This window comes from Pleurodeles waltl, chromosome 8 (genome assembly GCF_031143425.1).
Source record: "Pleurodeles waltl isolate 20211129_DDA chromosome 8, aPleWal1.hap1.20221129, whole genome shotgun sequence".
Lineage (NCBI taxonomy): Eukaryota > Metazoa > Chordata > Amphibia > Caudata > Salamandridae > Pleurodeles > Pleurodeles waltl.
This window is the reverse complement of record NC_090447.1, coordinates 1,244,123,767-1,244,139,175: the sequence shown is the minus strand read 5'-3', so window position 1 is coordinate 1,244,139,175 and position 15,409 is coordinate 1,244,123,767. Positions and strand designations below refer to the sequence as shown.

The window sequence follows — 15,409 nt, the reverse complement described above, 5'->3', positions numbered from 1 at the left end:
TTTACAGACCACTCCCTCAAAGCCTTCAGATGCATGCCCTGGCACCCTGGGCACAACATCGGGTTGTGGTTGCGCTCCGAACACCACAAACAGACGAGATGCGTATCCATCACCAACATCGCCTGGTGACAGGATCCACAGGGCTTTAAACCAGTCTTGTGTGATGACACACCAGGAGGCAAGCCTCAAAAAAGTTCAGTCAAAAAACAACTCAGGGGTAGCTCTTCTCTTGGATTAGCCCTGGCTGTCACGGAAAGAAAAGAAGGGACGTTGGTGCGACTGGGTGGCACCTATATAGGTACCGCAACATCCTTTCCGGCGGGGGCAACGCATGTGGAGCTGAATGAAGGCACCTACTGCAATGCAGGGGTTCTGCTCACGAAAAATCGTCAGGATCTAGTCTGATGCCTGGGGAGAATTCAAAGGTAATGAATGTGCGGCTAGAATTCTCTATCAGATATGTGGTACAATCACAGTAATGATGACTGTAGTGCAGACTCAGTTCTGGCAACAATGAGTAGTAGCCAATCCTACATTGAAATGAAACATATTTCAACATATGAACAGGTAATTATATCCACTCCAGTTGCATAAACAAATACGATGAGTAGGTTCCACCATCTTGAAGAGACAGTTCGAGGACGAGGCCTCAGTAGGTTATGGTGATGAGCCAATGATAAACAGATACAGGCCTGATTGGTTCACTATGAAAACATATTTCTGTTGCTATAGGTCTGTTCGGTTTATTATGAAAAGTTATGAAACACACATTAGGCCTGACATACTGACTGTGAAAAGCATATGTTAAAATCAATAGGCATTTACGGGGGGATTATTATTTGCATGCATTAAACCCTAGAGAAAGATTTTGCTAGATGAAATGTCACAAATTACCTTAACATGTTGAATGCTGCCTCCAACAAACCCTAGGGCCAGGATCTTGCAATAAAAAAGAAAAAAAAAAGAAATCTCAAAATAATACACACATGTATGTACATACATACATATGGAAAATGTCACTTACCCAGTGTACAACTGTTTGTGGCATGTTCCGCTGCAGAGTCACATGCTGTGCATATACTTCTGCCATCTAGTGTTGGGCTTGGCGTGTTACACAGTGTTTTTCTTCGAAGAAGTGTTTGAGTTATGGGATCGAGTAAAGACTCCTCTTCGGCTCCATTGTGCATGGGCATCGACTCCATGTTAGATTGTTTTCCCGCAGAGGGTAAGGTAGGAGTGATAGAGTATAAAGAATAGAGATGTCCAGGCTAATGGAATGTTTAATATGATACACACACACACACACACACATATATATATATATATATATATATATATATATATACAAGTTTTGTTAACTTAAACGACTACAGGCTGCCGGGGAGGTGGGAGGATGCATGTGAATCTGCAGCGGAACATGCCACGAACAGATGTACACTGGGTAAGTGACATTTTCCGTTCAATAGCATGTGTAGCTGCAGATACACATGCTGTGCATAGACTACAAAGCAGTTAGTCCTCCCATAAAAGCTGTGGTTAGCCTGTAGGAGTTGAAGTTGTTTGAAATAATGTTCTGAGTACAGCTTGACCTACTGTGGCTTACTGTGTTGCTAAAACATCTACACAATAGTGTTTAGTAAATGTATGTGGTGTTGACCAAGTAGCTGCTTTACATATTCCAGCCATCTGTATGTTTGCAAAAAAAAGCCATTGTAGCACCTTTCTTCCTTGTGGAATGTGCTTTAGGAGTAACTAAGAGTTGTCTTTTGGCTTTAACGTAGCATGTTTGGATGCATCTTACTATCCATCTTGCTAATCCTTGTTTTGAAATGGGGTTACCAGTATGAGGTTTTTGAAAGGCTACTGTTTAGTTTTTCTGAATGGTTTTGTTCTATCTATCTAGTACATTAGTGCTCTTAATATCTAATGTATGTAGAGCTCTTTCTGCCACAGAATCTGGCTGTGGGAAGACTGTCATTTCCACTGTTTGATATGAAAAGGTGATACTACTTTTGGCAGAAATTTGGGGTTAGTTCGTAGTACGATTTTAGGTTTGTGTACTTGTATGAACGGTTCTTCAATAGTGAAAGCTTGAATTTCACAGACTCTTCGCAATGATGTAATTGCGACTGGAAAGGCAAATTTCCATGTTAAGAATTGCATTTGACATGAGCGCATAGGTTCAAATGGTGGATCCATAAGTCGCGTAAGCACTATGTTTAAATTCCAAGAAGGAATCGGAGGTGTCCTGGGTGGAATGATGCGTTTTAAGCCTTCCATAAAGGCTTTAATAACTGGGACTCTAAATAAAGAGCTGTGCTGTACATTTTGCAAATATGCTGATATTGCAGTAAAATGTATTTTAATGGAAGAGAATGCTAAATTTTATTTTTGCAAATGAAGTAAATAGCATACAATATCTTGTATTGATGCTGTAAGAGGGGCAATCTGTTTAGATTTACAATAATATACAAATCTTTTCCATTTGTTTGCATAGTACTGTCTAGTAGTGGGTTTTCTTGTTGTTTAATCACTTCTATACATTCTGATGGTAGTCTTAAATACCCAAACTCTATGACCTCAGGAGCCAAATCGCTAGATTGAGTATGTTGGGATTTGGGTGTCTGATCTGTCCTTTGTTTTGTGACAACAGGTCTGGTCTGTTAGGGAGTTTGGAGTGTGGTACTACTGATAGGTCTAATAATGTTGTGTACCACGGTTGACGGGCCCACGTTGGCGCTATGAGTATCATATTGAGTGTGTTTTGACGCAATTTGTTGACTACAAATGGAATGAGTGGGAGAGGGGGAAAGCGTAAGCAAATATCCATGACCAATTGATCCATAGAGCATTGCCCTTGGATAGGGGATGTGGGTGCCTGGATGCGAAGTTTTGGCATTTTGCGTTTTCGCTTGCGCAAACAGATTTATGTTTGGTGTTCCCCATTGTTGAAAGTATTTTTGAAGTACCTGAGAGTGTATCTCCCACTTGTGTGTTTGTTGATGATTTCGCTGAGAACATCTGCTAGTTGGTTGTGTATCCCTGGAATGTATTGTGCTACCAGGTGAATTTGGTTGTGTATTGCCCATTTCCAAATTTTTTGAGCTAGGAGGGAGAGTTGGGATGAATGTGTCCCTCCTTGCTTGTTTAGGCGATACATGGTGGTCATCTTGTCGCTTTTGATTAGGACATTCTTCTGAGTGAGAAGAGGCTGAAAAGCTTTGAGTGCTAGGGAGACAGCTAACAACTCTAAGTGATTTATGTGTAGCTGTTTGTGTTGGGCATCCCATTGTCCTTGGATGTTGCGATTGTTGAGGTGAGATCCCCAGCCAATCATTGATGCATCTGTTGTAATTATGGTCTGAGGCACAGGATCTTGAAAAGGCCGCCCCTTGTTTAGATTTGTGGAATCCCACCACTGAAGGGATATGTATGTTTGGCGGTCTATCAACACTAGATCTTGAAGTTGAGCGTGGGCCTGTGACCATTGTTGTGCAACGCACTGTTGTAAGGGCCACATGTTTAGTCTTGCATGTGGAAAAATTACAATACATGATGCCATCATTCCTAATATCTTCCTGTAACAGACTGATGTGATCTGTGGATAACTTGTGTGGTTTTGGTGGAATGATTGGGGGAGTTTGTATCAATTCTAGGCAATAGCCATTGCGGATAATTGATAGTACCCAATTGTCTGTGGTAAAGTTTTGCCAATTGGTGTGGAACCTTTGTAGTCTTCCTCCCACAGGGGAGGAATGGAAGGGAATGAAACAAGTCACTGTTTAGTGTGTTGTGAGGTTTGTTTAGCTGTTTGATATTTCCCTCTACCTCTGGGATACTGTCCTCTATATGTGCTCTTAAAACCACCTCGTTGGTATTGAGGTTGGTAGGCTGGTTTTGCCTGTGATGTGGATGCCTCTGCCGTTTGAGCCCTAAATCCACCTCTAAACTGAGGTTTCTGAAAGGATCCCCTGTATTGTGTGGTATATAGTGCACCCATAGCTTTTGCGGTGTCTGAATCCTTACGCAATTTTTCAATTGCAGTGTCCACTTCTGGGCCAAAAAGTTGTTTTTTGTTGAGCGGCATATTCAACACCGCTTGTTGGATCTCGGGTTGGAAACCGGAGGACCCGAGCCATGCATGCCTCCTTATTGTTACAGCAGTGTTGACACTCCTTGCAGCTGTGTCTGCTGCGTCTAGGGCAGACCTAATATGATTATTCGTGATGGCCTGCCCATCCTCCACTATTTGCTGTGCCCTTTTTCGATGTTCCTTGGGGAGATGCTGAATTATATCTTGCATCTCATCCCAATGAGCCCTGTCGTATCTAGCCAACAACGCCTGTGAGTTGGCTATTCTCCATTAGTTGGCTGCCAGGAATGCAAGCTACTGAGTCTGAAGGGAGTTGCTGAGTTATATAGACAGGATCAGAGGAAGGGGGCTTGTATTTCTTTTCTATCATGGGAGTTATTATCCTTGCTTTGACTGGCTCGCTAAATATTTGATCAGCATGTTTTAGCATGCTGGGGAGCATAGGGAGCGACTGGTATGTTGAATGCGTGGAGGGGAGTGTATTAAACAAAAAATCGTCCTCCAACGGTTCAGTGTGCATGGTGACACTATGGTATGTTGCAGCCCTAGCTAAAACTTGATTGTACCCTGTACTATCCTCAGGTGGTGAAGGCTTAGAGGGATAGCAGTCTGGGTCGTTGTCGGGAATGGGATCTGGATCATTAAGATCCCATGGGTCTACATTGTCTTGTTGAGAGTCAAACAAATGTGATGGTGACTGCATTGGTGTGGGACTGGTAGGAGGAGAGATATGCAGGTGTGGAGAGTGAGGAGGAGAATAAGGAGAAGAAAATTGAGGAGTTGGCGGTCTCTCCTTTGTCTTTGGCACTTTAGCTGGAGGCTGTGTAGTGGCCAATTCCTCTTGAAAGGCTAATTTCCTCTTAGGTTCTAGAGGAGGCGCTGTTAAGATTCTGCCAGTTTCTTTGTGGATATGAATCCTGGCTTGCCTTTCGTCCATCACTTCAAGTATTGGCTGTACTTGGAAGTCTTATGGCTTTCTTTGAGTGTCTTAGAAAATCTATGCTCCTCGGTGTAACCTGCTCTTTTCGGCTCTGAAGCAGTTTTTTTCTGTATCGAAAAAGATGGTGTTGTGGATGGTCTCTGCTACTAAAGGGATTTCCGAAATTTCGACTCCGAAGAGCAGTGTTTGCTTGAGTAGACTCCAATGGTTTCCAAGGAGTGGCCTTTTTCGGTGCAGAACTAGCGGTTTGGTCACCGGGTGTCTTCTTTCGGGTCGAGCCATGGCCTTCCGGCAGTGGCTTACCCAATGCCTTATATTTCGGTCTTTGTGATGGTACAGGGGCAGGCGTACTCACGTGTTGTCCTGCCGTGACCGGTCTGTCTTCCTCGGATTTCTGGTCGGAGTCAGAACCTCGAATGGAGACTGCTGTCTGCATGATCTCTTCCTCTTGGATGTCGAGATGTTTGGAGCTTTTGGACACCATTTCGAGCCTTCGTGCTCTTCTGTCTCGAAGTGTCTTATTTGATCAACAGGATCTGCAGGCCTCGCAATTTTCTTCCCGATCTGGGGAAAGGCAAAGATTACAGACTAGGTGTTGGTCTGTATCCGGGAATTCGGCGTGGCACAGAGGACAGAATCGGAATGGAGTCTGATCCATGAGGCTTCCTCGCGGTCGGCCTGACCAGGCCAGAGTTGGGCGCTCGCGCCCCGAAGTGCGAGTAGAGATGTCTTTTCCGACAGTACCGATGTGTCGATAGGAGATGTAGACCCGATCGATACAATACCAGCGAAAGTAAAGCGTTTTCAAAGTTTTCCAATTCGAACTATCGGAGCAAAAGGAAACGCGTCCAAACCAGACAGCAAAAAGAAAACAATCTAACATGGAATCGATGCCCATGCGCAATAGAGCCAACGAGGAGTCGTCACTCGATTCTGTGCCTCGAAAACACTTCTTTGAAGAAAAACAACTTGTAACACTCCAAGCCCAACACTAGATGGCAGAAGTATATGCACAGCATTTGTATCTGCAGCTACACATGCCATCGAACATATATATATATATACACATTATATATATATATATATATACACACACACACACACACACACACACATACATACACATACACACACACTATATATATGTATATATTCACTTAAACAAAAGGTTACAGGGATGTTATAGTTAGGATAACATTTTAATCGTACAAAACCACAGAAATTCACCTGTTAGTTACCTCAAGTAACCATACCGTGCGCCTTCGCCACACACAGTTTTTTCGTTAAACATTTTACTGCAACTATTACACTGATATTATCAATCATGTTATCAAAGATGCCATGAGTGCCGTAATTTGTGGAGTAATTAGCAGTGCATGGTGAGGGCGAGAGTTAGTTACCTAAGGCTCACATTTTAAAAAACCAAAACAATAGAAATTCACCTGTTAGAGTTATCGCAAGTAACTATAACTTGCACCCTAACTATAACGTCCCTGTAAGCTTTGTATTTTCTCTCCAGTGAATTTAATTTTTAATTTTTTTTTTTTAACAAAGTACATTTAATTACTATACATTAATCCAACCACCTCCATGCACGGACTTGCCTTGCCCTATAACCATCCAACCTTGCGCCACGCACGGCCTGTGGCCAGTCCCTGCGGTCAACCCCTCTAATGACCCAACCCGAAGGCAGTGTGCAGGAGGTGGTTGGCCAAAGGGCCTGGCCTGCAGCCAGTCGCTGCGACCAACCTCTCTAACCACCCAACCCCACGCTGGTCATGGCTGCTGGCCATGCACAGTGAGAGTTGGCTGCAGTTACTCGTGGATTCCCCTCCCCTGGCTGATTTCGGTTCAGGGGTCCCCATTCCCCAGGGTCTGGCGTTAATGTATGTATTTTTTTGGGGTGTGGGGAGCCGCTGGCCCCCCCACCTGTGGCGATCTTGGCCCTGGAGACCCCATCCCCCAGGGCCAGGCATTTCTAAAAATAATTTTTTTGGGTGGGGGTGGGGGGGGGGGGTGGGAGGGAAGGGGCCCCCTCCCATGGTGAATTTTGGCCCCAGGGACCCCATCCCCTTGGGCCCTGCATTAATATTTTTTTTTCCTGGGGAGGGGGGCCATGTGACCCCCCCCCCCCTCCTTGGCCGCTCTTGGCCCCGGAGACCCCATGCCCCGGTATAAACAACTTCTTTTTTTTTGGGGGGGGGGGGGGGGGGTGGAAGAGGTGGCCCGTGCAGGCCTCATCCCCAGGCCAATCCCCCGCATTTGATGAAAGGTTAGCCCTCGGGGGAGGTGCCAGTCCCTGGGGCTTTGGGGGAGGCCAGGCAGCCCCGCATTCAAAATTTCAATGCCCTCGTGACCTGGCATGCATTTTTTTTTTTTTTATTCTGCATTTTTTTTTTTAAATGCTTTTCTACTCTGAGGGCTCTACCTTGGCCACTTTTTTTATTTTATTATTTTTTTTATTGTTTTTTATTGAGACTCAGCTGAAGCAGAGTCCCAAGATGGCAGCCAACACTTCCTTGTTGAAGTGTTGGCAGCCAATCGGATCTTAAAACAAGATCAGGTTGGTTCGCGGAGCCTTTGCATCCTTATGTTAGTTTGTTTTTTATTTAATTAGTCAAAAACTATTGAACGGATTTACACCAACAAAAAGGTTGCTTTCTGGACTAAGACCTACCTTTCTGCCAGATTTGGTGTAACTCTTGCGAACATTTTGTGAACAGTTCATGAATTTTTCATGAATACGCGTGCAAAAAGAAGCATTACAATTGGCTGACCGCAACCCGACTAAACAGTTGCGCCCGCCATTATATTTCACGGGACACGGTCCCTGGGGGATGAAAATCCAAATTGAATTGGAATAAAAGGGTCAGGATGAAGGTACCCCGACCCCAGGAGTGTGATACAGTAGTGTGATATAGGTGTGTTTTAGGGGCAAATTATGGGTTTAAAATAATTTTGCACCACCATGTGAGATATTCGTGAATTTTCAATTATTTGCAAATATGGAAAAAATGTAAAGAAAAAAACACAAACTCATTCATACACCAATTCATTCACTCATGCATGCACTCAGACTCATGCACCCACTCAGACACACACCCACTTTCAGACCCACTCACTCACGCACCCACTCACTTACAGAGACAGGCTGTGTGGCCAAGCTGCGCTGCCCACGGCCAAAGGACGTGCGTGGCCCGGGGTTGGGTGGTTATGGGGGCTTGGCTGCAGGCAGGGGTTGGAATAACATAGTAATTAAAATTGCTTTACGCTAAAAGCCATAGAAATTCTCTGAAAAAACACAGATTACAGGGGCATTATAGTTAGGTTCTCAGTTTACGGATACAAAACCATAGAAATACAGCAGTTATAGTTAGATTTTTTTTTTAAAGTAACTATTACTCACGCCCTAACGTAACTATAACCCACGCCTTCACCATGCACAGCTAATTACTCCACATACATCATTGATGAGATCTTGTACAGCATCTTTGATATTATCACGGAGACATTTCCAATAAAATTATTGATAAGAAAACTGTGCATGACAAGGGCGGGAGTTATAATTACTTAAAAGAACTCTAACTATAACTGCTGAATTTCTATGGTTTTGTACGAGTAAATTCAGAACCTAACTATAACGTCCCTGTAACCTTAGGTCAGCTCTCTTATGCTACTGGTCAGACTGAATGCCATGTACACTATACATCCATCCATGACAGCGGACTGCACAAGTTAACTGTTCAGTCTATATCAGTCATCGACTCTCTTGAACCTTGAATTACAGCATTTTCTGATCAAGTGAACATCCACCTGTGTTGCAGTGTCAGAGCTGGTTGGTCAGGCCTTTAGCTTTGAATTTTCTCTTTTACTTCTTTGCTGCTCTTTTATTTTAAGGTTTCCTAACCAGTTACAACACGCTCTCCACGCAGTGCTAACAGGTTACTTGCCTGCTGCTCATTTCACCTGTGGTGTGCCATACCCCACATGGCCAAGGCCGTCTGCAAGTAATGAAGCTTATTTACTACTTTAACTACTACGTGGAGCAGCACAGGTCAGTGGCAGCAAAGTCCCTGCAGCTAACAGTATGCATATAATAGTTTTGTAGCAAGCTTCTACCCTATGACCAGGCAAAGCAGGAACAGGCACAGATGAGACAGTAAAAGTTAATTTATTAGCCCATTTCTTTCTTGGTATTTCAAAGCCAAGAACAGAACATAATGACACTGGCTTGCAATAATAGAGCAGGAAGCAAACCACGGTACAGTACGCCTTAGGTAGAACATCTCCATTCAGCACATCTTTGCAGTTTGCCTGAATAACAGAGCAGCAGGAAGGTGTATTGAAAACCCACCATCAACCTCTTAACTGCTACAATCAAAACTTAACGGTATGCAAACATTCCTGCACATCTTTGATATGGGGTGGGACTGGACTGCTGGTAAGAGTGATTTGAGCCCTGAGAAATTAGATAGGCAGGAAGCTAAGGGAAATAACGGAATGTTACTTGAAGAAGCACCTTCAATGAAAGGGTACAAAGAAAAGATTTAAGAGCAGGCATGAACGTAGGAATAAATGTTAACAGGAATGAAGACTGGAAAGAAATGGACCTAAATAAGCACTGAAAAACACCATCTTTGTGATTATGTAGGGAGCAAAAAAGTATACACATTGATAATGAATGATTTTCACAATTTTTGAAAACATTGGAAAGAACTTAAAAAAACCCTGTCAGAATTCACAACAAATAAAACCTGAACACAGGAAAGTCTACCGATCAATGGCAAAAGGCACTTTGTTTCATAAGTCAGACATGTTGGCATTGTAAATGCGCCTATATATTTCACAAACATCTATTCAATCTATTACTCTTTAAATACACAGAGCGACCTGTTTAAAAAATAAATGAGAGATAATGACTTTATATAATCACGAGTTCCCTTATTGAAAAACAAAAAAATAATAATATTAATAAAAATGACCACACAATTTAATTAACTAAACAAAATCACTGGTGAACAAACTCCTGGAACAAAAGTTGTCTGCATTGCACAACCTTCTCTCAGAATCACTGGACATTCACCACCCCCCAAGAGAGTTTCTTTCAACTAGGTCAGGAAACATAACTCGACCAAGGGGCAATGGATCTCTGGAAGAATATATTCTATATTTCTAAATCCAACAATACACATGGCTATCGCTCTGTAAACCTTCAGTGCCTTCAGAGCTGCCACCATAGAGGAGAGGCAAAGGTAATTAAATCTGGCACCTGATGGATGGTAGGCCGCCCCCATACTCTAAATTAATCTCTTAGGCGAATACTCACTGCATCAACAACATGCTTGAAACTCTCAAGCACCCTCAAAGAAGATTGGGTGGGCATACAAGATCGATCTGATCACATAGGTCTCTGCTTCAGAACCCTGTTTTAATCAAGAGGAATTTCTTCATCAAAAAGGTTCTTCCCCATAAGCATCTGCTCAGCTTATCAAATGTTGTGAAGTAGTTTATCAAATTTGTCTGAAACCTAAATCTAGAAGCTATTTCCCAAATTTGTCACCACACAAACTGGCCAAGAGAGTCCCGCTGCATCATTCTGACCACTACACATACTTGACTAACAATCGAAAGCACCAACTCCTACTCCAAGACTTTTTTTAAAACACCAATTATCTTCCTCATCAGACACTGTTGAAGCAGATATGTTAATTAAGAAAATGTATTAATAAGGTTTGTGCTTAATAATTAAAAATTTGTAGAGAAATTAATCGTAGAGAAAATAATGTGCACGTTTTAAAATGTGCCCTCAGGGTATGTCCGCCATGTTAACGATGTTGAACTAATAATTAAAACTGTATGAAATAATGAAAAATATGAGAAAAATGTAGTAATATGTCATATTGAAATGTATAACCTATGTTTAACTTTAATTTGTAGTGTTAACTTAGCCGAACTTAAGGCCTAGTCTCCCTAGGCCTCGCACACAGAGAGCAGTAAACAATAACGGCGTTTGAAAGAAGCTGCTATGGTCTGACCTTGACTCACCCGATGTAAAAGTTGCTTAGCTAGAATTTTCTGCAAAGTATCGGCGGACAGGAGATGATGAAGACAATTTGATACAATTATGTGTAGAGTAGGCTAAATGTACTTTCCCAGGACTTGAACAATGAAGGCACTGACTGAAGAGAAACATGCAACAATTTCGATACCTGAAGAGCCGGGTGATGAGGACATCGTATAGCAGACCAATCCACATCTTGTGAACGGACTGATATTAAAATTGGCAGATTTAGTAAACAAATACTATAGGTTAAACTCATATCTGCTGACTGACTGACCATTTAGGAATTAGGGGACGGATTGGGAGACCCTAATAAAAAGTCATGACAAGGGGTTAAAACTAAAGATGCGAGGGGAGAATTGATGACGTCAGGAGACGCTGTCTGGAGTTCTGTCAGTGGGCTCATGTTCTGTGAGCCTGATGTGTGGCTGACTAATTGATGACCTGAAGATGAAGACTTGTTGCTGATCCATCCTGGATAGGTAGCTACAAATATGTGACTGACAATTTGTGCCTTTTCTTCTAAGTACCAACTGTGCTGATTATAGAATTCTCACTTAGATAGATTTTTTCCAAATTAATGTTTTCTCTCAAATGTTTTTGCATGAAGCCCCACATGCGGATGCTAATCTTGGTTAGATAGGCTGTTAAGGGAGACGTTGACAGTGAGACTTGATTGACAAGCTATTTGCTAAACTCTGCTATTAATGCTGGTAATTTTGGATTATGTAGATGCATTTACACATATGGTTTTCTTAAAATTATGATGTTTTTCATTAACGAATTAATAATCAAGCAGATTGAATAAAGATTGAACTAACGGATCAATTAGAATTGTAATTGTTTAACTCCGAGGTGTGGTTATTCATGAGTAGATGGTTTTGAGCTGTTTATCCATGTAATGGTTCTTCATTATTGATGTTAGCTACTGATTCAGTATTCACTGCATGACTAGGATACTCCATGCAATTCAAAAGGTTAATCAACCTATACGCGTCCCCTTGTAAGTTTACTTACCAAGGACCAGGCGCGCTAGCAACACCATGTGCGAGTTTCTCAGTAAGTCCTCCTTTCAGTGCATGTCAGCCTAGTCCACTGGATGCACATCCGGAATTTTGATCACAAATGGCCCTCTACAAAATACTTAAACCTAAATTCAGATGATTTCTAAAATAAACTTTTATTTACGAGTACAAAATTCTCATGAGATGCTTAAATTTTATCTTTGAGCAGTAATTAGGTAAAAAAGTTTTAACACTTGGAACGCATCATTAATTTGCATGGTGTGCTTCGTTTAAGGCACTCAAAAGTATCTTTCAGATTTACTCCTTCCGCTTGTCCACCTAGAAAAGGGAGAACCAAACACCTTTCAGTGCTTTTGGTCAGCCTCTCTTTGTAAACAGCTGACTCTCTGCGCTGTATAAGTCTGGCTCTTCTGCTTATGTCTGCTCTTCAGAAAGACACATTTAGAGGTTCTGGGACAGAAAATACTTTATTTTGCTCATATCACATTATCCCTGATGAAAGGATTTGGGGGCAAGGGCAATGTCCCTCTACAGCTTATGTTGCCCATGGTTGGCACAGAGTTAAAATAAAAAAAAAAGTGGTTGACTCCAAAATCCCGCTTAGCAGGTGGCTGGTGGTAGGTTGTACTACTGACTGTCTTGGTACACGTATATCATACACATCTTTAAGTGTTGGTGATCTAAACCTGCACTCTTGAATATCTAAGCAGGCATATAAAACTTAACCAATCAGAACTTTTCTGTCTGTGGGTTAGAAGACCATTTCACATGAATGCCACCTGGACTGAAACACTGTGCTTTCTACTGGAGGAATGAAAGTACGTGAAAGTATAAAATGCTCCTCAAAACCTCTAACGGCTTATGTAGGTTATCATCAATAACCTATCCTAGAAGATAGATAACCCAATGGTGGCCAAAATAAAAACCTGTAGACCAAAGAATTCAACTTAAATGTAGCCTTGTCACTCACTCAATTACCCAGAGTCAACAGAGAGATTTCTTGACAACAGCCCCATGATATCCTTTCCTGAAGCCACATTTTGGACCACTTACAGATGGTGCAATATTGTTTTTGAAAGGTGAACATAATCTTATTGATGTAGTCCAGGGAAGCATTTTCTGAAACCCTCTAACAAACAGTTTGTGATGTTGACAGCAAACAGAGAAGCTTTTTTTCCCTCAGAGCGTGAATGAAAAGAAGCTGCTTTTAACAGTTGTTAGAAATGGGTCTTTGGTTGGCAGTCAGGGTACCCTCTGTCCAAGCAAGGACCCTCACTCTAGTCAGGGTAAGTCACACACAATCCAAATTATCCTGTGCCCACCCTCTGTTAGCTTGGCACGGAGCAGTCAGGCTGAACTCAGAAGGCAATGGGTAAAGTATTTGTGCAATAAATCATAAAATAACACCATGTAGCACCACAAAAATACACCACACATTGTTTAGAAAAATATATAATATTTATCTGATAAGATGCAGGTCAAAACGATTAAAATGCAATAAGCAGATGTTGAGATATCACTGTAAAAGTGATATAAAGTGTCTTAAGTCTTTTAAAAGCAAGCAAATGTCTCTTAAAAACAATAAAGGTCTCTTGCAAGCCCTAAGTACTGGGTTCACGTGCAAAATCTCTGCAAGGGACCGCAGAGGAGGCGATGCATTGAAAACGGGGAGGTGTGCGTCGGTTTCACCCCTTCGCACACCGACTTGAGTCGTTATTTTTCCCCACACGGTAAGGCTTTGCATCGATTTCCGGCGCAAAGACTTGGTCCCTCTTCGGGTTGCAGGGTTTTCTGACGCCCCCGGGGTCTGTGCGTGGAATCCTGGGCTTGTGGAGCAAAGTCACAAGCGCTGCATCGATCCAGTGGGCGTTGCGTGGAAATTACTCCTGCAGAGCAGGCGTGGCGTCAATTCCTCTCTGGAAGTCGGGCTGTGTCGTCCTGGGTCGGCTGTGCGTCGATCCGGTGGGCCATGCGTCGAAGTTCAGGTCGCACCGCAGGTGCCGCGTCCATCTTCTCCTTGCCAAGTCACGATGCGTCCTTCTGGTTCGGTGTGCAGTGAATTTCTCACCACGGAGCTGGCTGTGCGTAGAATTTTCGCCATACAAGGAGTCTAGTTGCAGGAGAGAAGACATTTTGGTCCCGAGACTTCAGGGAACAGGAGGCAAGCTCTATTCAAGCCCTTAGAGAGCACTTCTCAGCAAAGCCAGGGAGCAGCAAGGCAGCAGGGCAACAGCAAGGCAGCAGTCCTGGTCAGAAAAGCAGTCCCAGTGATTCCTTTGGGAAGCCAGGCAGTTCCTCTTGGAAGGTCTGGTTCAGGGATTCTTCACCAGCAGGTTTCTTGTCCAGAAGTGTCTGTCAGGTAAAGTGTCTACCCCAAGAAGTGTCTGAGGTCTGTGGTTTTGGGTCCCCTTCAATACCCAGTTTGGCCTTTGAAGTAGGCCTAGTTCAAAGAAAGTCTCACTTGACTGAAATCCTGCCTTGCCCAGGCAAGGCCTCAGACACACACCAGGGGGGTGGAGTCTGCATTGTGTGAGGGCAAGCACAGCCCTTTCAGGTGCGAGTGACCACTCCTCCCTCTCCCTCCTAGCACAGATGGCTCATTGGAATATGCATGCTATACCCCAGCCCCCCTTTGGGTCACTGTCTGGAGAGAGGTGCAAACAGCCCAACTGTCAAACTAACCCAGACAGGGAATCCACAAACAGGCAGAGTCACGAAAATGGTTCAAGCAAGAAAAGTTTTACAGGTCCCAAACTCCACATGTCTATCTGCTCCCAAAGGGAAGCTATGCTTTCATCATGTTTAAAGGCAGCCCCCAGGTTAACCTATGAGAGAGATAGGCCTTGCAACAGTGAAAACCGAATTTGGCAGTATTTAACTGTCAGGACATATAAAACACAATAGTATATGTCCTACCTTAACCATACACTGCACCCTGACCATGGGGCTACCTAGGGCCTACCTTAGGGGTGTCTTACGTGTAGGAAAAGGGAAGGGTTAGGCCTGGCAAGTGGGGACACTTGCCAAGTCGAATTTACAGTTTAAAACGGCACACACAGACACTGCAGTGGCAGGTCTGAGACATGATTACAGTGCTACTTATGTGGGTGTCACAATCAGTGCTGCAGGCCCACTAGTAGCATTTGATTTACAGGCCCTGGGCACCTCTAGTGCACTTTACTAGGGACTTACTAGTAAATCAAATATGCAAATCATGGATAAACCAATTAACAGTACAATGTATATGGAGAGGACTTGCACTTTAGCACTGATTAGCAGTGGTAAAGTGC

General features: G+C 43.1%; 1 protein-coding gene across 5 annotated transcripts in view; it reads right to left on the bottom strand.

Annotated features, from left to right (window-relative positions):
• The window catches only part of LOC138250553 (probable tRNA methyltransferase 9B), a 194,870-nt gene that overhangs the window by 94,634 nt on the left and 84,827 nt on the right, over positions 1–15,409 (bottom strand). For 4 of the 5 annotated variants that reach the window (XM_069205547.1, XM_069205542.1, XM_069205543.1 and 1 more), the window contains exon 3: positions 895–939. The exons of the other annotated variant lie outside the window; for it this stretch is intronic. The gene's annotated coding sequence lies outside the window, so the exon portion shown is untranslated. The remainder of the gene's footprint in view (positions 1–894; positions 940–15,409) is intronic. 5 annotated transcript variants of the gene reach the window in all.